This window comes from Gymnoscopelus braueri, assembly GCF_963280865.1.
Source record: "Gymnoscopelus braueri genome assembly, chromosome: 18".
Lineage (NCBI taxonomy): Eukaryota > Metazoa > Chordata > Actinopteri > Myctophiformes > Myctophidae > Gymnoscopelus > Gymnoscopelus braueri.
The window spans coordinates 37,564,315-37,588,294 of record NC_137618.1 but is presented as its reverse complement, the minus strand read 5'-3'; the positions used below and the strand labels follow the sequence as shown (position 1 = coordinate 37,588,294).

Genomic DNA, 23,980 nt, shown 5'->3' with positions numbered 1-23,980 from the left:
GTTGTGAGATTGTAGATCTGCTATTTTCGATATTCATCACACAGAGGAAGTATATAGGACTTAAGTGGTTAATGAACAATTTACATGAGAGGTAGTTGATGGATCATACGGCCTCTTGAGCAATATCATCATTACACCTAATAAAACATCACTATCAGCAATCCTTGCTTTTGCATTGGCAAATCAAATGTGGTATCTTTTTTATTTTTTATTTTTGTATGCTTTATTTCAGATAGGGCAGGGAAGATAGACAGGAAACCAAGGCCTGAGAGAGAGGAGAGATGTGTGAGAAAGGATGTGGGTCAGATTCAAACCCGGGTCGTCGCACTCACAACTGTCTGAGCCACCAGGGAAATCATGTGGCATCTTTTTAATGGCCTTTATGTCATTTAACCAGCTCAGTGGAATTGTAGTTAGAGTGTCCGCCTGAGCTTGGGTCATACCAAAGACTATAAAAATGGGACCCAATGCCTCCCTGCTTGGCACTCAGCATCAAGGGTTGGATTGGGGTAAGTTCCTGGGACACACTAGCGTCATGTCCAGGGGGCGGCATCAAGCCGCCTCACACTACAGAAACAGGAGATAGGCTCCTGCCCCATGAATGGGCCACGTGGCTCGGCAAGGCTTAAGGTCCTTACACACCGGGGCGATTTTTTTCATGCGAATAATACGTTTTTTTTTAAAACCTTATAAAGTCAATGCAAGCTTACATGGAGCGAAAAAGCGAAGCGAAAAAGTGTCTTTTAATTATTCGGAACGAGTCTGAATTTTGCGTATATTCGCATATTCGCCGGTGTGTAACCGCCTTTACTATATGTCATTTAACAAGGCCACAGTTTCACAAGTACAGGACACTTTTACTTTCACCATTATGAAATGATCGAAAAATTACATGGCCGAAACTTTCCGATTCAAAATTCAAGATTCAAGAGAGATTCAATATCCAAGATGGAAGACATTAAGATTCAAGATTTAAGAGGATTTTATTTTGTCACTCACTCATACAGGTTCCAGCAGTAAAATGCTGGTATGGCCACACCATACCACACTTTTTGAGATGCTGAGTTATGGTGACCCACTAGGGCGATGGGGAGAGGACTGAGGGAGTGTTTGCGGCTGTTCCCCCAGGTAGGAGATCTGCTATTTGAATCACACTACACGCCCCCGGGCCGCGACTCACCGGCACTTACCAACTCCCTAGCAGGCTCAGAGTCCCAAAGGCACCACAGACCAGAGGCAGGCCTTTTCCCTCCGCAATGAGAACAGCTAGCAAACACATTATTTAAAATAGATTCAAAACATAGAGTCAAGTGTCCACTTAAAGCAGTGACTGAACAATGTGTGGTACTGTGCATCCAAGTGGGTTTAGCTGTTTTAACCACTTAAACCCTAATTCCTAGTGGGATTACAGCGGCTGTTTTAACCACTTAAGCCCTGAATCAATAATAGAGGAAATAGCCGATCTAGAAGCTCATGACACATTGTGAGCTTGTAGATCTGCTATTTTCACAAATATTTTTTAATGGCATGCCAAAACTAGGGCAAGGTGAAGGCTATGTTATGCATTACAGCTTTGAAAGTGGTTAACTCAGCGCTTAGGGGCCATGTCCAACTGATCCTGTCTTCAACAGGGGGTCCTCAGAATTACTACAGGCGGGTCACCAAATCTTTGTGTGATAGGAACTTTATTTTGTATTTTTTTACAATAACCACTTGGACCCAAGCATCCCTATTCAGAGGAGAACTTTAGCCAAAAATGGCAGATCTACAAGCCCACAACGCCTAGCGCTGCGAGGCGTTGTGAGCTTGTAGATCGGCTATTTTCGGCAAAGAGGTTTGGTGTGGAGGGAAAAAAAGAGCAGACTGTGTATGAGTGAAACTGTGAAAGGTCAAGTTTACCAAGTATTGACGGTTTAGGTGATTAAATGTCTGAAAATACAACATAGACACACAATCGATAAAATCTATGAAAAGGTTTGATGTGTAGTGGGTGTACTGTCTCTCAGCTAGGGGGTCTTTAGCCTGAAAAACGTTGAAGACCCCTGCTGTAGCAGGTTGAATGCACTGCAGTGTATGTGTTCCACTCCACAGACAGCACACTGAACACTAAATAGTGGACAAGCCTTAGGTGATTGTCCCACATTGCGTGACAGGGAGCGAAAGGAAATTACAGTCATAGGCGCGGTTATTGGGCTTACTTTCAAACAGGGCTGCAAATATCAATTACTCTCTTAGAAATTATTACATTTGATTACATTTTTTATTAATCGAATAGTCGATGAGCGCAGTCGCTTCCAAAGTATGAAGTTCAGGGCTGCCAACCATCCTAGATTCTGCAGGAGCTTCCTTGATGCCTGGTTTTAATGAATTAAATAAAAAAAATTACGCATCATTTTCCAATGCTAGTAAAGCAAGCTTGATAAAAGTATCAAACTCACAAAATTCACCAGAAGACAGGAAATTACATCTTCTTTGCTCGCGCCCCCCCGTTAACTAACAGGAAATAATTATAAGATTAATTGAGAGCACATCATCACAACAGGTTGTTGTTGTTAAGTAAATAAAGCACTCATAGCACAATGGCTCAGAAATGTATCATGACATACAATTCCAGAGAACAGCACTTAAAACAATTATTTCCAAAGTGGCCTCGATTGAGACAAACAATACATGGAAATCGACACAAGGTGTGAACAGGATCGGTGGAGGCTTTTAAATGGCATTGGAAAGGGCCCTGCGACACCACCTTATGCATGCAGGCACTGAGGCACCATATCAACTGGATTGTCATATAGCCAAGACTGGCTCAACGCTCTGACTACATGTGTTTGGAAACAAAGCATATCAAAGGATGGTGTAATTAAAGCAGCGTGTTCTACACTGGGAAAAAAAATAAAAAGTTAAGTGACTAAAGTGCTGAAGTTTACTAGAACCCAAACACATAACATTACGAGGATGAATAATGGACCTCTCAGGAATAGCAACTGCAGACTAAACCAACAATCCCCGCTTATAGGCAAAGTAGTGGATGGTTTATGTGTGTGGGAGAGGGAGAAAAGGAGAGAAAGAGTGAGATAGATAGAGAGAGAATGAGACAGCGAGAGAGAGGGGGGAGGGAGAGAGAGAGAGAGAGAGAGAGAGAGAGAGAGAGAGAGAGAGAGAGAGAGAGAAAGAGAGAGAGAGAGAGAGAGAGGGAGGGAGAGAGAGAGAGAGAGAGAGAGAGAGAGAGGGAGAGAGAGCTTAGTGAGGAAAAACCACCTAGCCTCCCAACATACCAAGCATACCATCCATGACCCAGCAGGGGATAAATATTAATGCTGAGTCCCAGTGTACTATGTGCAGCGCGTCTACCCTCCACTGTATGTTTACTTGACACCGTTTGGAACAGCGCACCATAAAACAAAACCAATAACTCTCCAGCCCTGGCTGGGCTGAATGCCCTGTCAGCAGGGAATACTATAGCTGTAAATCAAACCTCTCAGACAGGCTCATTCACACAGTGCCATCGTTGCGACGACTGCGGCTAGACACACCGTTTCGTCCACATGGCCCACACGATGTACTGTGGCTGCTGCGTTCTGTTGCGTTTTGGATGTCCGGGAGCTGTCCCCGTGGCTCGCAGCCATGACAGTCCTGTCACAGTGATCAAACACACCCACGCCACACTCCCCCCCCCGGGAGCGAGGAGCCAAAATAGACTAGATATCCTCAAAAGCTATCACGCGTAACAGTTACACAACGAGCTTGCTCGTCGGGTGCTTGTATTACAGCACCCTTTCAAAATTATATCATCTGCGCAATTGTCCAAATCCTTGTGAGTGTTTAAAACAAAAGAAAAGGAAGCGCTGCCTGGGTTCAATCACACTCACTCCTTGTGAGTGTTGTTTTAGTATTTATTTATTTCCCTCTTGAGTAATAGATCACCCTATCATAACCTCTTATCTGGCATACATTCAGTACTGGACAGATGCACATTGCAAATATGCACACCACTAGAGACAGAGAGAGAAGACACATAAGCGGTGCAACCCGTAGATATTGATGTTGTAAGTTCACACCACGTGTACTCTGTACAGCAGCATCTTCAAAGTAAAGCAAAGTAAAAAAGGCATTGGTTTGTTTGTTTGCTATTACCCTAATAGAGACCCTAATAACAAATACGTGAAATTTGTGCTCTACCTTTACCCATCGTTACTATTAGGAGCCGTGAACATGCACTGTAAATTCATCAGCTGCCAAAGAGATCATGAAACACAAAAGAACTAGAACGCTTTTGTTTAAAAAGGACAAATTGCAGGTTGTATGTCTATTGTTCACTCATCACTTAATGTAATAATAATAATCTAATCTCTGTCAATTAGCTTCACACCTAAACTAAAGATGAGTGTAGTCCAGAGTCCTGCAACGGGCCGGGTACCCGCGGATACCCGACGGGTGAAAACGGGTGAAAATTTTACTTTGATAAGATCACGGGTACGGGGACGGGCGGTACTGAACTAATCGCGGGCGGGTATCATTTTATTGTGAAAATCAGAGAGCACTGTTTCCGCCCAAACAACGTCACTTGAGTAACTTAACACAGCACAACTGCATGGAGCATGCTGGTCAGTTATCTTAACTCACAAAAACACATTGAACATCCTGTTAAACCTTCAAATTAAAACCATCTGATGTCGTAAACAACGACACATGTGTGCTGCGTAGATGCGCGTTCGCGCGCGTGGCTTAAGCTCGCTCCTCCGTCTTCACTTGATTTCTGTACAAACCTGACCACTGAATGTAGCGCTGTTGTTGAAGGCTGCTATCTTTTTCAACACACTTTTCAATAGGATTTACATTTTACACGGGTAAACGGGCGGACAACGGGTCGTTTATTTGACGGGCGGGGCGGGTCTGGTTCGTATTTTGAAATAATCACGGGTGACGGGTCGGTCTACGGATCTGAGTATTGACGGGCGGGGCGGGCGCGGGTTCTCAAAATTGGACCCGTGCAGGACTCTGGTGTAGTCTGGCTTTAGCAAGCGACGACATCCATCAAACTGTGGGTTGGGACCCATTGAGTGGTTCCCAGCAGGGGACCAGGCGGGTCCCAGGATAAAGCCATAGCCATGTGGCTCAAAGGTCAAAAGACCATCTCTTGTTTCCGTAGCGTGAGGCAGCTTTATGTACAAGTACACTGTACACTGCCTGAAAATTACACTAATATGTCGCAGGGACTTATACCCCCCAATCCAACCCTTATGCTGAGTGCATGCAGGGACCATGTGTATTGTATTTCGTATGACTTGGACAGGGATTAACCCATTCAATCCGGGAACGCATACTGTGTCATTTTAGATTTTTTAGCTATAACCATTATTTTATACTTTGGGCTATTCAGCTACGAGCTTATAGATCTGCTATTTTTTGAAAAATCTTGAAGATCTGTGCAAATCTTTGAATATAAATGTATATTTACTGTAAAGCGAACATTTTTAACTCAAATCTTTGCTTCTGGGGATTCTACAAATGTCTTCTAAATCCTAACAGTTTTTTGAAAAAAACGTATGTTGCTATAATATCAGTTTCTCAAACTTTTTTCATGTCAAGGACCCCCAAAATGGTATTTGTCCGCGGACCCCCCATCTCAAAATATCTTTGTTCTAGGGACCCCCAGAAGCAAAGATTTGAGCTAAAAATGTATATATTCAAAGATTTGCACAGATTTTCAAGAACTTTCAAAAATAGCAAATCTACAAGCTCATAATGCCACGCTATGAGCTTATGTAGGCCTACTTACAGCTCCTATGGCCTACTTACAGCTCAATCGTTTGAAAACAAGCCAGAGATAGTCCACCAGTTCACTGATGACACCAATAACACTATATGGAGGTAATGCGTCTACAGCTCTGTACTTTCCAACAATAAAGGTCCATTCAAACCACTCATGCAAAACAAGTAACAATAGTGCTTGTGTTATTTGTTTCTGATAAATTAAGCTTTGCGTTAGTGAGGCTAGATTGGTGAGCTGCATGCAGTGCAAATGATGGGAGGGGGAGGGCTAGGAGGAGAGAGCTATTTTTAGAGACATTAACCACTGTTAACCTGGCATACCCTATTTTGGACATTTCATCATAGGTGAAAAAAGATTTTGAGCATGTTCCTAAATAGCGTAAATATCTGATCTACAAGCTCACAATGCGCCGCAATGCGACAGATTTTCTCCGGGACCAAAAGTTAAAATAGCTGGTCTACAAGCTCAAAAGGCCTCTCTTGACTCTTTAATTTTTTTGAAAATGTATGAAGATTTTTTTTTGAAATTTCATTTTAATAAAATGTTTTGATTGATTTGAAAAATTCTAGTAAACAAACAAAAAAAAGTGTCTGCGACCCAAACATGGGTCTCCACCCGGTGTTTGGGAAACACTGAAGTAAAAAAAATAGGGCTTAAGTGGCTAATTGTTGAAGCCTTCTCAAAATAAGTGTAGCTGCACCTTTTGATGGTTAATGGATTTAGTTTTGCATGTGGACGAGTGCATTGACAACGGCCTGCATTGTTCAAACCCCTCTGAGCTCCCGTTACTGAGTCCTGGTAAATCTGCTAATATGGACCTCGCCTGACAAGGCAAGCTCCTACAATAAGCTTAAAAGCTCGAGGGATTGCTCACCGAAACTCATGAGGAAACAACGGCAATTAAACTATAATATAAATATATAATATCATTTATAAAGAAACAGCAACTTGAAGCCTCAACTTGCTGTTTCTTTGGCATGAACGTATAGCTGTGAGTGTTTTGTATCGTTTTATGACAAGGATGTAAATTCTCATGTATCCATTAATAATCTTTCCACAGATTTGCACTGCGTTGCACACAAGAACCCACTGGCCAGGGCCTTGTGCTTTTAAAAAGAGTGGAAATTTGGCAAGGCAAAGCCATAAACATATGCTCAATAGTTCAGTAAAGTGGAGTTTATGACACTGAGTCATACAACCTTGCATTAGCATGGATTTGATGAAACACTTCTCATGTAGTTGTTATTAACCAAGATGCCATCCAAGACACACATGGTTGCTTTTTTCTAATTATGGCATTTTACTATTATGAAAAAATGCAAACTGCTGCTGCTGGCACAGTGACAATAGAAATCATCCTTCCCCAGGGCATGGAGGTGGAGACGGGGGGGTTTGAAAAAGGGGATGTTTCGAGCTGCCAGCACCATCCCGCAGAGTCAGTGAGGGCTTCATTCCCATCAGTATGCCATGGGGACCCCATCTTACTCCAGTTCCCATACAAAACTAAGTGAGCGTGGGAGGTGGTTGTATACATCACAAATTGAATTGAATGGTCACAGACCTCAATGACTCATCAATGACCCCGCAGATCTACAAGCTCACAATGCGTTGCCGCGTTGTGAGCTTGTAGATCGGCTATTTTCAGCATGCAACTTGAGTACATGCACAAGCATGCAAGTGTAAAATCAGCCAATACGACGCCACCAAGGCCTGCCAAAATACATTTTAGTCGACTAAATCAACAGTAGATTTAGTCGACTATAATCTTATGATATTTAGTCGACTAAAACTAGACACATACTAAAACATTTCAGATGACTAAAACATGACTAAAACTAAATGGAATTTTATTCAAAAGACTATGAACTAAATCAAAATGCGTTGTCAAAATCAACACTGGTTTGTGTGCAAAAGCATGGGAGACTGCTCTAACTGGACCCTGACTTGTGCTGTCCCGTCCCGTCCTGCTCAGCTGTGGCAGCCGAGGTTTTAAAGCCCCGTTTGGCAGAGCTACACGTCCATATAAGGGCGGGAGGGGAGATTCTGGGTCTTATCACAGCCCGTGTTTCCTTAATGCTCCGGCTCACAGTCAAAACACATGTGGACTGGAAATAGGGTTGTCAACTGCAGTACGTGAAATTCAAATAAGGGACAACCCGGGCCAGGCGTCCCTTATTTCCAAGAAAAATAAGGGATGCCCAGAAAATATATCAAATCTAAACTGTAAATATGTACAGTTTTTGTATAGTATATTAACAACCTGTATTATAGTATATGTATATGATGAGCTGAACGTAAGTAAGATGTGTGACTGATTCCCAAAAATAAGGAACAAATTCCCTCATCAGTGAGGGACACGTCTTTTAGCTTTCCAAATAAGGGACGATTCCGTATTTCAAGGGACGCTTGGCGAACCCTATAAAGGGGAGATTCTGGGTCTTATCACGTCCCGTGTTTCCTTAATGCTCCGGCTCACAGTCAAAACACATGTGGACTGGAAAGCATCGCTGGGGAGGGATCTGAGGCTCTGCTGGCCAGGGCCAGCCACAGAATAATGATAACCTCAGTGTTGCACTTCACCGAAGACAGCTCTCTCTCCTCTCAATCTGGAGCGTCTGTAATTTCCGCGCTAATTTTAACTCAATCTGACCAAGGTCTTTCTAAATATAAGGAAGGACGCACTGATGCGTGGACATACTTAGCTCTCTCTGGTGAGAACGAATGCACCTCGTCTCTCTTGCCTCAATGGTTCCAGTGGCGTAAATATGTTGCATGAAGCAGTTGTGTGAGTCACAGCAAAACAGCATGACACCCAACAGTGAAGTGCATTAACCCATTAAGACCGGGAACGCATCTGTGTGTCATTTTTAGATTTCTTTGGCTATTCAAAAATCATGGATTATATTATATTATTATAAAAAATCTTGGATTATATATTTTTTAAAGCGAACATTTGTAAAATATTTAGTTCCAGGAACCCTAAGAAGCAAAGATTTGAGTTACAAATGTCCGCCAAAAAAAATAAATAAAAAAATATATATTTGCACGACTTTTCATGATTTTTCAAAAATAGCAGATCTACAAGCTCATAGCGCGGCACTCGGTGCCGCGCTATGAGCTTGTATATCTGCTATTTTTGAATAGCCCAACGAAAAAATGACACACAGATGCGTTCCCGGTCTTAATGGGTTAACTGAGACAATTTGGACGGCCTCGTGTCTGTGGCCACAGAATGGATGCATACATAAACCACCCCAAGCCACATTTAATTTCCTATGTCCTGTCGGATAAGCTACATACAACCTCATCATGACACCAATCATAATTCATCACATCAGTCACTAGCTGCAAAGTCTTTTAAGACTAATTTACATTTCAACGTGAGACGTGTTGCTGGCGTAAAATAAGTTACTTTCAACAACAACAAAAATGACACATAAGTAAGCATAAACATTAGGATTGATGATTATGCCAGGGGTCTTCAATGTTTTTCAGGCCAAGGTACCCCCCCCTCTCTACATATTGTATAAAATTGTGTTGCAGATTTTTTTCCCCATAGATTTCATGTATATCTTCATAGACTTGTTTGACAGCACTATGATCTTTGTTGTGTAATTTTGTATTTCTTTGTTTACACATTATCTCTTCTATTTCACTGCCAGAGTAAATAAATGAATAAAGCCCTGACTGCCAGCGATTTTTTGATTTTCGTACCTTTTTCAAGTAGTCACAGAATATTTACCTCCAGTATGATTGATCCCCTGATGGTTGCTAATCACGGAGGGTTTCACTGTGCTTCCTGTGCTTCCGCTTGTTACACCCAGTTGAAAATAGCATGTCTTGCCAAAAATACATAGTAGAACACAGTGAATGGAGCAGTAAATCTTTGGATCACGTTATCTCCTGGATCTTTGTGAAAAGAAAATTAAAATATTTATTTAAAAGAAAAGAAAAAGAAAATAGCAGATCTACAAGCTCAAAACGCGTTGCGCTACGACACATTGTGATCTGGTAGATCAGCCATTTTCAGCGACGGTTAATGAATGGCTGCAGCTGAATGGCTGCCGTGTTAAGTGGTCAGATGGGTGGGCCGCAAATGCTTTGAAGATTTTCAAGTGGGCCCTGATCCAAAAAGGTTGAGAACCGCTGCCCTAGATGGGCATGTTTCCCTGTGCAGACATTTTGACAGGTAAACGCAGCTGAAAGTAATCACTTTAATCCATTAACACTAGGAACGCATCTGTGTCATTTTAGATTTCTTTGTCTATTAAAAAAAAGAGCAGAAATACAGGCTCATAGAGCGGCCACGCTACAAGCTTGTAGTATAAAGTACTTTATAAAGTATAAAATAATAGTTAAAGTAGTTTCACTAGATGCTTTCCCGATTTGTATGGGTTAATTGTGGATGGTGTGTTTCATTTGGGTGTTTCTGTGTGCTTGGCTCCCAGCATTGAAGTTAACTGTAAGAGCTGTCAAAGCTGGCACACACATATATAAAAATATGGACGAAGTCAGCCATTGGTTTCTTCAGACCCGTTTTGAAGCTTCTAGTTCACCGAATTCAAATCCAAATCTTGAATTTACGTAAATCTAATGCTCTTGGGTGGGAAGGGGATTTATATATATATATATTTTTAATAATAGCTCTATATTCCGATATCACTGCTATAGAGTGTTTGTTCAGTAACAGGGGTGTCCAGGTCTCACCAGCTCTTTAGTAAACATAAAATACAGTTGGTATACCAGTTTTACCCAATCAAGTGAGAGACAAAATTGGAACTGGAACACCATCAATTTAAGCTGATAAATGACCTTTGTTGAGTTCTCTCTCATGACAGAGAGCAGAAGATAGAGCCCTGAGAGTTTACAAATGGAACCAACTATTTGCAAACTCTCAATGTGTAGCTCCAGTAAGGTGGCTTACCCAAGCCCCCAGAACCCAGTGGTTGCATTGAAGCCTATTGTTTGGCTGTGTGCAATCCGCCACCTTTAATATATACAATCGAGCACGTCGGCGATCAAACGCTATTGCTTGAGACCAGACATGTGACCAAAGCGGGGGGCGGGTCAACCAGACATGTGACCAGGGAACCGGAAAACAATCCCCAAAGAATGCTATTGGTTGGGTAGCTTGTCAATCAAGAGCGGGGGCGGGGAATGAATGCTATTGGTTGTGTAGGTTGTCAATCAAATCATCCCGCCTCTCCTGGAGCATAGCCTACTTTATCGTCAATTTTAGAATAAATGGGACCATAATTTAGCAAAACGCATATCATGATGATTGAAAGGAGACTTTAAACTAGCGACTGGAAGCATATAGTTAGTATGTATGACAATTTTTATTAAGGTAAGAAAATCTAGTCTAAAGTTCGTCAAAAACCCATCCGCTTACAATTAGAGAATATTCTTTCTGACACCTGCAGGCCACCTACAGGCCATTCATATGAACTGTCTCTCTTCTGTATCGGCCTCATTGTAAATATGTCAGGCTGGCCCCTTGATTGAAGCGCATTGGACATGCTGGCCATTCATAGGTACTGCAGCTGGGGCCACTGTACATGAACGAGCGAAAACGGTTTCGACCAATGGGCTCGACTCGCGAGTTTGCGCACAGGGCTGCGCACCTCTGTGACGCGCAGAAGCCCCAAATCGGCCTCGCCCATCACATTTCCAACCCGGAAGATGGGGTGTTTTCGGCCCATGCACTGGGTGAGCAATGCAATGCAAGTGGATGGAAGGGGATATCCGGTGCCTCTCTATTATTTGGGCTTACCACTGACTCTGCTGCACTCAGTGTCCTAATGCCTTTTAAACATGACACATCAAAAGAAATAATCATGATGTTTTTTTTTCTTCATATCCATCTACCTGGGAACACAATGAACCAAAAGAATGATTTGCATCATTTCCATTCATTACTCATGATAATGCTATTCCTTCTCCACAATTAGCATAATGGCACATAATGGGGCATAATGGACTATCCATGACACCTTGCCAATACCAGTCTGTGAGACACACTGTGGCATCACGCACATGCTTATAAGTAAGTGCATTATTACGTAATTGCGATCATTTACTTGCCACCACACTGCACACCGCATATGTCCAAGTGTTAAATGTGAGTCATAACCAGACTGAGAAGAAGTCTCAGTTACAGATGGGTACCTATGTGGATCTGACATCATGTTGATTATGGCATATTGATGAGGGGATCTATGTGTGTGTGTGTGTGTGTGTGTGTGTGTGTGTGTGTGTGTGTGTGTGTGTGTGTGTGTGTGTGTGTGTGTGTGTGTGTGTGTGTGTGTGTGTGTGTGTGTGTGTGTGTGTGTGTGTGTGTGTGTGTGTGTGTGTGTGTGTGTGTGTGTGTGCGTGTGTGTGTGTGTGTGTGTGTGTATAGGGTCATAACTTGGGCACTGTACGACCGATTGACTTTGTGCTGAGTGGGAATTCGGTTTATGGCATGTTTACTGCGTGTAAAAAAAATGTGAAAAAGTGGTTGGTGAGAACCATATTACCTCGCGGTCGAACACGCTCAGACTTACATTAACACTGAGGATTGAGTGTAGACTGGGTTCCCAGAAATAAAACTTGTAAGAAAATGGTCTAAGTGGCCTAATGCATATCAAAGGGGGTCCCTGAAATTAAAAAAGGTTGAGAATGAGCACCAGCTGAACCCACCTTTGAGCACTGCAAACACCACCAAAGAAAATTGCACCTGTAGCTCAAGGCACCTTTGACAAAGCCGCCACAGACGAGGCTCCTCTATCATCAACAGGAAGAATATTGCATGCTGGGTTGTCAGGAAAGTACAAGTGTTCAACTGGAGGCTCTGGTTACAATAGCAAGCATATGGTGGAGCTAGCACAGAACAGTGCACAGACATGACAGCTGGCACTATGGTTTCCCTAGATGTCACAGACATCTAGCCTGTTTAATACATGCAATACATGCAGGGCCTGAGCCATACAGTACAGAGGACAAAAGAGGCCGACCGATGCCAGATTTCTGGGTCCGATGGGGTTCCCAAACATAGAAACATAAGATTCAATTAAAGTTTAAACATTTGACTAATAAGCAAACACACTTTTTTATTTTTTGGGGATAGTTCACCCAAAAAAAGTAATTTGTTTCTATCGATTTGTCACCCCATGGACACTTGAATTCATGGATATTTTTTAGTTTTTGTCGCATTCCTAAGCCAATAATTTGATGACCAGCGGACCGGTAGGCAGCGGTTCCGGTAGGAGACACAAAGGAGACTCTTTGTGTCTCCTACCGGAACCGCTGCCGGTCATCAAATTATTGGCTTAGGAATGCGACAAAAAACTAAAACATATCCATTAATTCAAGTCTCAAAGTGGGTTCCGGGGACCCACAGGGGTCCTTGAGGTTCCATTTGTACACTCTCAGAGTTACATTAACATTGATTTTACAATATAAATTGGGGTCCCAGAGATATAAATGCCATTAAATAGGGGTCCGTAGCCTAATAATGCACGTCAAACTGGGGGTACTTGTAATGACAATGGTTGAGAATCACTGCTAGAGCCGTAAAAATCTTCTCTTATGGGGGTCCTTGGCATATATTTTCAAATGGGGGTCCGCGGGCTAATAAGTGACGATTTGGGGGAAAAAGTTTGAGAACCCCTGCCCTAGAGGACATGTCCTTCTATTCATGGCATTCAACCTGAGAGCTGATGCCAGCTTCAGCTGCTACTGTCCAGAGAGAGATGGCAGAAAAAGGGGAGAGAAAGCCTATGCCTTTGTTTTCCTCTTGTTCATTCATTGATAATGGATTTGTTCAGTGAGATGAGAGAGGAAAAACATTCCCTACATAGACAATGGAGAGGCTTAGGCTAATCAAAATCGATGTGTCACGTACAAGACGGGCAGAAACATTCACTGTCCACAAGGGCTGTCCACACCAAGAACGATGACTATAAAAATAACAATAAATATGTTGTTTTAAATATCCTTCCAACTGAAGTTGTTAGTAGATACTACTGTAATGACAACGACAGTGGCAAACAATATAGTAGGGATCACTTTTAGAGCGATTTGATGCCAACCAAAATTCATCTGAATGTATTAGAAGTGTGAATTGTCACACAATTTGTCACGATTCACCTGTTAATAATTCGATTCAATTCTACGAAGCACCTTGATGCATCTCAATATATTATTCTATATTACTGGTAATGGCTACTTTTTTTATCAGTAACTACAAGCAGTCAGATACATATTGTGTCGTCGTATGACGTAGGTATCAGATGCCGGGGACGTGAGGTGAAATATGACCCTTTTGGCTTTTCATAGCAGACCTGCAAGCACACAACACAACACATTGCAACATCTGAGCGTGTAGAACGACGTTAAACATCACAGATGATTCATTTGACTGTATAAAGTCAGTCAAATGAGAAATGTGCCCACATTGTATTATGACTTGTTGAACTCAGCCTCCCTCAGGGACCGTCAGTAGCATAGGGGCCAATTAGAACAATTTGGAGAGGTTCTTCCATGGCCTACTGAGAGTGTGTGTTTAACGTTTCATGCTGATCAGTGGTGCCGGAGATTAGCTACTCACACACACGCACACGCGCACGGATGGACGGACACGAGCGAAAAGACAGTCTCCAGCCTTTGGCCGTCTGGCCTGGCGGAGACAACAAACTGAGTGTGATTGCTGTGGATATTGCTACAATACATTGTGTCCTATAGCTTCACTGGGGATTTCGTCAGAAGCAGATCGAGCGCTATTTTTAAACCACGGTGGAATTTCTGTGCCTAGAAAGTCCTTTCAACTTGAAAATGTGAGAGGTCAACAGTTCTTCTGTGGACAACAGTCTTGGCCCATGAGATCATGCTACAACAGAAAGAGCTTGTATAGGCCCCTAGGCCTGTTTCCAAAGTGGTCATTAATTCAGTCATTTTGTCTACATGGGGGAAAAATGTTAATGTAAGCTTGCTTAGACCAAATCCATCCTCTACAGTGGTACTCCAAAACAGGACAGAACTTCTAGACACGATTATTATTCTACTGGTAATCAAAGACTCCATTAAAATCCAAAAATAGAAAAATGGTACAAGGCACTATTCTGGCAAACTGTTTAAAAGCCATGGTTAAACAGAACTTTTGTTTTAACTGGCACATCTTTTGTCTATTATTTTCGGAGACTCCAGACCTTTTCTGGTTTACTTAATGGCGAAGGGAGGATTTATTACCCTATTATTACAGTTTTATTTAGATAGCTTAACCACATGAACCCTGGCGTCCCTATTCTGGGCATATCATAATAGGCGAGTATTCTGCGAAAATAGCAGATCTACAAGCTCACATCACGACTCGCATTATAGTGACGCGTTATGAGCTAGTCAAGTGCATCATCTCAAATCCGCTAGAAAAACGTGACGCACAGCGCAAGAGAGGTGGAGAGGATACCATAGTTAGTAGGAAAACCATGGTTTTACTGGTGACGTGTTCCTAGCGGCACGTCTTGGTGTGACCGTCCCCTAACATTCAAGCCAAGATAGAACTATAAGCATGTTGTCAACCTCGAACATTTAGCAAAACACAATATATTCCCCACTCCTACGGGGTATTTCTTTGTCACTGTACACATTTTCGAAACTTAATTTTTTTCTTCACTTCCCTAGACACAGAAATCTAACATCAAGTCACTTATTTTGCCATTTCAAAAGAAGTACAGACACGGCGTACAGGCGTCAGGCGTACAGACACCTCAACTCAACAATCAGGCGCAACAAGCACTATAAAAAGGCAACAGCATTGGGCCAAAGCAAAGGTATGGTCTTTTAACCCATTAAAACCGGGAAAGTGTCTGTGTCATTTTAGATATTAGCTATATATATAGCACATTGGTTGGCTATTTAAATAGCAGATATACATAAAAAAAAAAAAAGTGTGCAAAAGCTAATTTCTTTTACTCAAATATTTGCTTCTGGGGGTCCCTGGAACAAAGTATTTTGAAATGGGGGTCCACGGCTAAATACATATAATTTTGAGGGTCCTTGACATGAAAAAGTTTAAGGACCACTGATAACATACGTTTTTCAGAAAACTTGTTTTTTAGAAGACATTTTTAGAATCGACTTATTTTCTATCAATTACACACCCCATGAAGCCTTGAATTCATGGAGATTTTTTTATTTGTGTTGCATTCCTAAGCCAATAATTTGATGACCGGTGGAAAGATGCTAATGTCTCCGGTAGGAGACTCAAAGTTGACACTTTGAGTCGGCGCCCGGTCATCAAATTATTGGCTTAGGAATGCGACAAAAACAATTAATTCAAGTCTCCATGGGGTGTGTAATCGATAGAAAAAAGTCATTTTGGGGGTGAACTATCCCTTTAATGGGTTAAGCACTCCAACAATCCAGTTCTGGGTCAAACCAATACGCCAATGAAAGGTCACCTTCACTTTATTTCCCAATATGTCATCAAGATGAAATATTGTGTGTGTGTGCGTGTGCGTGTGCGTGTGCGTGTGCGTGCGTGTGTGTGTGTGTGTGTGTGAGTGTGTGTGTGTGTGTGTGTGTGTGTGTGTGTGTGTGTGTGTGTGTGTGTGTCAGATGTCAGATAAGAACAGGGTCTTAGAGGACATAGTTTCATTAATTCAATACTTCAGTCACCAAGGAGAAGCCAGTGCAGAACCACAGGGAAATGCAGCAGATATGAAAGGCTGGAGCTGTCAGCAGCTTTCAATACAACAGCCACAGCATCTTGGCAAGGGGAAAGACCATTAAAGGAGCCCATTTTCAACCTATCTTCATATAATTGGTCCTCACTAATGCTCCTTATAAGATGGCACCATTTCTGTCTTTTTGGTCCGTGTGTCAGAGGAAGGCTGCGGACAGTTCAGAAACCTGCCTACCAGTGACATCATCGGTAGGCAGGTTTGGTCATTTCAAACAAGATTTCAACATGTTTTGAATTAGTAATGCAAGAGCATAGAGACAGAAGACATTGTTCTTGCATTATGTAAAACAATTATTGGGTTGAAATGGTTGTTTGAAATGATTGAAGGTGCCTACTGGTAGGCGTGTTTCTGAACTGTTCGCAGCCTTCGAGTGAGTAGAAAGAAATGGTATGCCATATTAATAATGAGCATTAGTGAGAGGATCAATATGAAGATAGGTTTGAAATGGGTGATTTGGTCCGTTAAGATCCTAATCCACGCCAGAGTTATTATGGTTAACTAAAACGAATGAAATAACTAAAACTAGAATTAGAATAAAAAATGGTGTTAACTTAAATAAAATAAGAGTCTTATAAAATAACAATAACTGAAACTGTATTGTGTGCTTACAAAACTGCCAAAAATGTCCTTGGTTTTAGTCTTTGTCAGTATCCAAAATGTTTCTTTAAAAAAAAGAAGCAAAAATAGCTTTGTGTATTTCCGCTAGACGTCATACGAAATAGTATATAATAGAGCTTAAGTGGCTAAGAAAGTGAGTTTACAAGTTCAAGAACACCCTACGGTACATTATTTGTGTGTGGCTAAATAAATCTCCAGCATTGTTTAACTAGTGTCAGAGAGATGTGTTTTCATCCTGTGGATAATGTCTGCTAGCTCTGCAGTTCTAAGCTACTATTTACTGTTGTATTTATCTCCATGGGAACAGAGAACATTGTTTGCTAACTGGTTCACCTCCAACAACCTGCTATCTCCACACAGTGTTTGGAGGAGAGAGTGTTAAAAGTGGTCTATGCAAATAGGTCAGTGGTTCTAAAAGTGGAGTTTGGGGACAACCGTGGGTCATTGAGGGGGTTCCACGGGGTCCCCCAGCAAAATTAGTTATATAGCATAAAAATTGGTTTAACAAGCCCACAATGCATTGCAAATTGTAGATTTGTTATAAAAATAAAAAATAAAAAAAACATATAATTATTATTCTCAGATGGGGGTCCACGGCCAAATACATATTAATTTGGGGGTCGTTGACCTGAAAACGTTTGAGCACCACTGGTCTATGCAAATAGGTCCAATGCAGGAAACAAACACAGTACAGTAGCGGTATTACTCCATCATGAATCAAAACATTGACCAAGAAGAGGAAGTCGGATGTCAAATTCCATACATTGTAAGATACTGTGCTATCCATTCAGTGATTATTACATATCGTCCCTGCCGGGTGTATGTCCAAAACGGTTACTTCTCAGCTGTGTTCTCACCTGTGTTCCAATGGATCCAATGTAGTTATTATTTTGTCACATGCTTGTTATTATCATTGGTTCAATATTTACAACACAGACAGACATAGCCACTAGTGATGAGCGGGCCGACCCGTAACCCGCGGGTCCCGCGGGTCAACCCGCGGCGCGGGTGGTCGAGTCAGGATTTCAGAGGCAATTATGCGGGCTGTGGGTGAGCGGGTCACCGCTCTTACACAAAAAAAAAAAAAAAAAAAACTATTTTGAACAACATGCTTGTTTATTTAGCCCATGACAATGTTGTGCTACTGTAGACATTTAAAGCGACTTTGGGTACTTAAAAGAGCGCTATATAAATCTGAGCTATTATGATGATGATTATCTTTTTTTTCCCACCGCGGGTCGCGGGGCGGTTGAGCCATAGATTTATATATGGGTTCGCGGGCAGGTTAAGGCGGGTTGGGTTCCGTGGCGGGGCGCGGCGGGGCGGGTCATGAAAAAACCCGACCCGCACATCACTGTTTTGCTACAAAAATAGCAAAACAGCAGGTACAAGCTATTTCGTGCGAGCTTGTACATTGGCTATTTTCGTTACTGTTGCATGACACTCTCGTACGACGAAGTAGGGCATTAAGTTGTCCAAGTACGAAAAAAAACATAAAAAGTTGAAATATAAATTTCTACCCGAAAGCGAAGATATTCTGATGGATGTTAGTGGATCCTGAAAGGAATTTAAATGAGACGTGCTGTAGTCAATGCACATTCCAGTCAGACAATATATCTGAACTCTCAGTGAACTAAGGACTGGTATCAACAACTGAGCGAGTGAGTTAGAGTTAAAGCAATAGAGAGGGGAGACAGATGGACCAGATTGACTTAGTTTAAGGCAGGAGTCTTCAACGTTTTTCAGGCCAAGGACCCCCTGGCTGAGAGAGATGAAGCAAAGACACCCACTACATACTCTTTCAAATTGTGTTGCTATTAAACCTTTTCATAGATAACTTCATAGACCACTAGTTTGATGGCACTATAGTTAGTGTATAGTCAATTAATGTGTTTTGTTTGTTTATACATTATCGGTTCTATTAATAGGTTGGATTCATGTTAATGTGTATTTTCAGACATTTAACTTCTACCTCTTGGGAGTTCAGAAACGAGATGGAAAAACTAGTAAATGTTGGCATGAAATTCACCCACCCTATCCTAGCAAGCCCTCAGCCTTCAACCCCCCTAACTCTTCGTACATTCCCTTCCTCTGTAAGCCCCCTCCTCCTTCAAGAGGCCTTCACTCCAGGTGGCTGTGTCAAGAACAGAGTGCTATCACACCACCATGGCTGATATCAGACTCCAGCAAACATAACTGAGGGTCCTCCTCGGGGTCCTTGAAGCTGTAGAGATGGTACTTGTGACTAGGGCTCTGCAATTAACTGAAAATATATCAAAAAAACGATTTCAATCGAGAAGCACGATTTTTAAATTTATTTTTCATATATATCAGCAAAACAACACGAAGATATTCCCTTATCTTGTTTATAATCGACTAAATCGATTAATCTGATTAACCACTTAACCCTGTATTATACGTTACAATGAATGGTGTGCAAGAATAGTGAAAATAGTAAATCTACAAGCTCACAACGCGTCACAGCGTTAGCTTGAAGATCGGCTATTTTCACTATAAAAAAACACATTGTTCATTAATCGTAATCGAAGCAAAAGTTTGAAATAATCGATTTGAAGTCATATCATACAGGCGTACTTGTGACTGTTTCCATATCAAGCTGGGACCCAATATACAGTAGGCTATATATTGCTGGCTTCTCACCACTACCAAGAGAGTCTGTAACCGTCCCAGCTCCTGTGAGGACGACAAAGAGACTGAACAAGATCAACCCGATCAAACCCACAGTGCAAACGTATCAAATTTGATATCTATTCTTTGTCAGACACAATCTGTATTGGGATTATTACTGTACAAAGCCAGCTTCGCCTAATGTCCAATATAGCAGTTCTCATTGAGTCAGCACCACCTAATTTCAACTTGGATTAATGGATGCTGTCAGAGTTGACGGGAAAGGAAGTGGAGCTGCTGCCGTATTTAATGTATTTAATGATATACAAGCAGGTTTGGGGATTCAACATCTTTTGAATACCTTTCTGCTAGATTGAAATGTTCACCTCACATTCTAATATTAACTATTTACAGGCCTCTTAAATACTCTACAGTCCATTATTAACACTGAACTTGAATGCCTAGTTGCATGGGTTAAAGTCCCATTTAGTTATTAGTTAAGGTTATAGATACTTATAGATAGTACTTATACTGAATGAGGGAGGCTCGTACCTGTATTTGACCTTGTATTCGACATGGTTGGCAAGTGGCTTTATGCCTATCATTAGTCAAACTTGCACATTGTCAGTAGAATATAGCTGACACTCTCATCATGTCAGGAGTGACAGTTCGAGGGCGCCCACTGGCCTAGCGGTCCAGGCGCATGCCACATATATAGGCTCTAATGCAGCCTGACAGCACGCTGCGAGTTCGAATCCCGATCCCGGCGACCTTCTTCCCCATCTCTTTCTCCCTGTTTCCTGCCTATCTCCACTGTATACTATCAATACAGGCAGAAAAGCCGCAAAAAATATCAACAAAAAAAGAGAAAAGGAATGATACTTCCTTCATTTACACGTACAAATATTGGGAATCTCTGCACTGGCGGGATATTTCATTAATGCTGCTTAGAACTCAGAGAAGACTCTGCGTTTCAATCCAGTAGTTCTACAATTCCTACAGTACCATCGTATTGTTACTGAAATTAACCATGGTCAGGTGGTCTCACTTGATGTTTGCTAAACCATGCAGTCTTGTGGGACAACACATGGTCAGCTGAGCACAGAGTCCTGCTGGGAGCTGAAAAAACATGGTTCCAATTGCATTTGAACACCTAATTAACACCGGTCAGTCAGGATGGATGGATTCTTCTGCTGTCTTACACCCGGCACAAGCTTTGAAGCCCCCCTGAGTCGACCTTCCTATGGGTCACATAGCTCCAGGGCGGTGAATAAGAAGGCAGGTGCTACATACATACTGTAAAGCTGAAGCAGCCTATATGCAACAGAACAATTTTGTTAATCCATTAATACCGCATCTGTGTAATTTTTTTATTTCTTTGGCTGTTCAAAAAATAGCAGATCTACAAGCTCGTAGCGCGGCACCGAGTGCCGCGCTACGAGCTTGTAGATCTGTTTTGTTTTTTTTTTAATCGGGAAAATGTGTGCAAATCTTTGAATATATATATACATTTTTAACTCAAATCTTTGCTTCTGGGGTCCCTGGAACAACATATATTGAGATGGGGGTCCACGGCCAATTACATATAGTTTTGGGGGTCCTTGACATGAAAAAAAGTTTGAGAACCACTGACATTATAGCAACATACGTTTTTTTTTTTAAACGGTTACGATTTAGAAGACATTTGTAGAATCCCCAGAAGCAAAGATTTGAGTGAAACATTTTTGCTTTAAAAATATATATTCGCAAAAATGTGCACGATAAAAAATAAATAAATAGCAGATCTACAACATCATATCGCGGCACTCGGTGCCGCGCTATGAGCTTGTATATCTGCTATTTTTTGAATAGCCCAAAGAAAAAAAAAAAATCACACCCTGTGTGAAGTGGGCGGTGTCTTGCTAGCTAATCACCACAATACTGAATGGAGTCAACCAATCATGTACAAAAAATAAATACATTTATTGAAACACTCTTTATGATGGACGAAACCATAACTTGAAAAAAACAAATTTATGTTTTTTTTCAAGTTATGGTTTCTTATATAGGGCTATGCACATGTGTCATGTGACACTGGCCAATCACAGTCCTGAATAGACTGTGATTGGCCAATCACGGTGCAGGATAATTGTACATTTTTTTTGGCCAATCACAGCGCAGGATAATTGTACAAATTTCCAAACCTCACTTATAGGGGCGGTTTCACCGCCCAAAAATGACACACAGATGCGTTCCCGGTCCTAATGGGTTAAGCGTGCGGGATTGAATGCAATCGCGCAGACGAGAAACCTAACCCAATATGCCTGGAAATGAATTTGACTATCAGGACATACTGCTGCATGCTGCGGGGAGGATTCATTTGCCTGGCACCTCATAAGATATAATGGCTTTCTTTTTCTGGAGGCTGTGTGAGAGTTAGTGAGGCATGAAGTGAGAGAGAGAGAGGGGGGGGGGTGACATGGAGGAGGGGGGGGGAGGCATGGAAGAAAACTAAAGTGAGGGTTGAGGCTTCCACAAACTCTCCACAAACGAGGCAGCGGCTTTAATGTCAACAAGAGTGTGTTAGTGGCTGAACCTAGAGGTCACCCAGGGGCTGCCACAGGGCCCAGGCACATGACCAGGCTGAGGAGAATGCCATTTCTATGGTGGTCGATGACACACACACACACACGCACGCGCACACACGGCACACGCGCGCACACGCACACGCACGCACGCACACACACACACACACACACACACACACACACACACACACACACACACACACACACACACACACACACACACACACACACACACACACACACACACACACACACAGCACACGCGCGCACACACACACACACACACACACACACACACACACAAAACAAGTAATACAGCCGAAAGCACTGCATCTGACAATGCTTGGGATGGACAGACTATGGCGCATGAACAGACCGTTAAGAGAGTGTAGAAATTGAACCAAACAAACCCTCATGGGTCCGTTTGGTTTCCATTTCTATACTTTCTGACCACAACAGTCTTTTACAGGTCCATTTAACTCTTAGCTAAATGTAGTTGGATGGGTTTGAATGAGGAGAGAGGCTACAGGCAGTCATTTACAAAACGTGCATCAGATGCTGTAGTAGGATATTCATGGGCTGTGAGATATAAATAGCAACATGGCGTTTTGAGATAATGTCCATAGAAATAATTGAAGAAGGCACTGCTGAGAGGATGAGGTTTACGTTAAAGGCGCACTACGTAACTTTCCTGTTCTACCCCGGATTTGAACCCAGGTCTTATGCGCAAGGGCTGACATTTTTGCCCGCTTGCTCTGGGGAGAAATTCAACAAACCTAGACACAGGATCTAAATGTCTCAATAGAAGGGCAGGGAGACCAAATACAACCACCCCAATTGTATTAGTTACATTGTATTAACATACAGCACACAGATATTGGACAAAATAGCATTTTTTTCACAAAATAAATTAAATGATAATAGAGCTTTTATGTGACTTGGGCTTGGTTGTGACCCTTCATACATACACCACAGAAATGACAGCCACCATGACCTGCCTGCCTTTATCAGTGCTGGACAGAAGCACAGTAGCCAGGAAATGGCTCCAGTCAGGAAAAAGAAAACAATGTTTCTGTGCGTGTAGTACGTGTACAGTATATTATAGGCTGCTTTCATAGCGTCAGTGGCCTGTCTTAATAGTGGATAGCATTTCACATGTATCCATCCTTCACTGAGGTATTTCTAACTGACCTCATCTAGTCCTGTAACCTTTATCCACTGACTGAATAGTTACATCAGTTATTGCAAGTCTAAAATAAAAGTTGATTGATTGATTGGTTTATTTGATTGATTGATTGATTGAGACGAGTCATTTTAAAATGAATCTAAAGACAGGAGCTCCACAAGGGTCAAGATGTCGTTGCTCTCGGGCAGAAACCTTGCATCTCCAATAAAATAAAATGCCCTACTTCATCATACACGAGTGTAGCACAAAAGTCGTGTAAATAGCAGATCTACTGCTCACTCGAGCTTGTAGATTAGCTATTTAACAGGGATTTCTCCCTTATAAAGTGTTACACTTTCATCACGTGAAACATGTTACATAATGCATTTGACCATGTTAATGTTATCTGAAAAGCACATTTCTACATACTGGATTTGGTCCCAGGGTGGGTCAAAACTGAACATTACATCCTGGGTTAAAACACTGTCAAATCCCCAGTGTTAAT

At 41.9% G+C, this 23,980-nt stretch overlaps 1 protein-coding gene across 1 annotated transcript in view; it reads right to left on the bottom strand.

Annotated features, from left to right (window-relative positions):
* Nucleotides 1-23,980, bottom strand: part of adcy5 (adenylate cyclase 5) — a 105,276-nt gene that overhangs the window by 65,472 nt on the left and 15,824 nt on the right. The window lies entirely within an intron of this gene.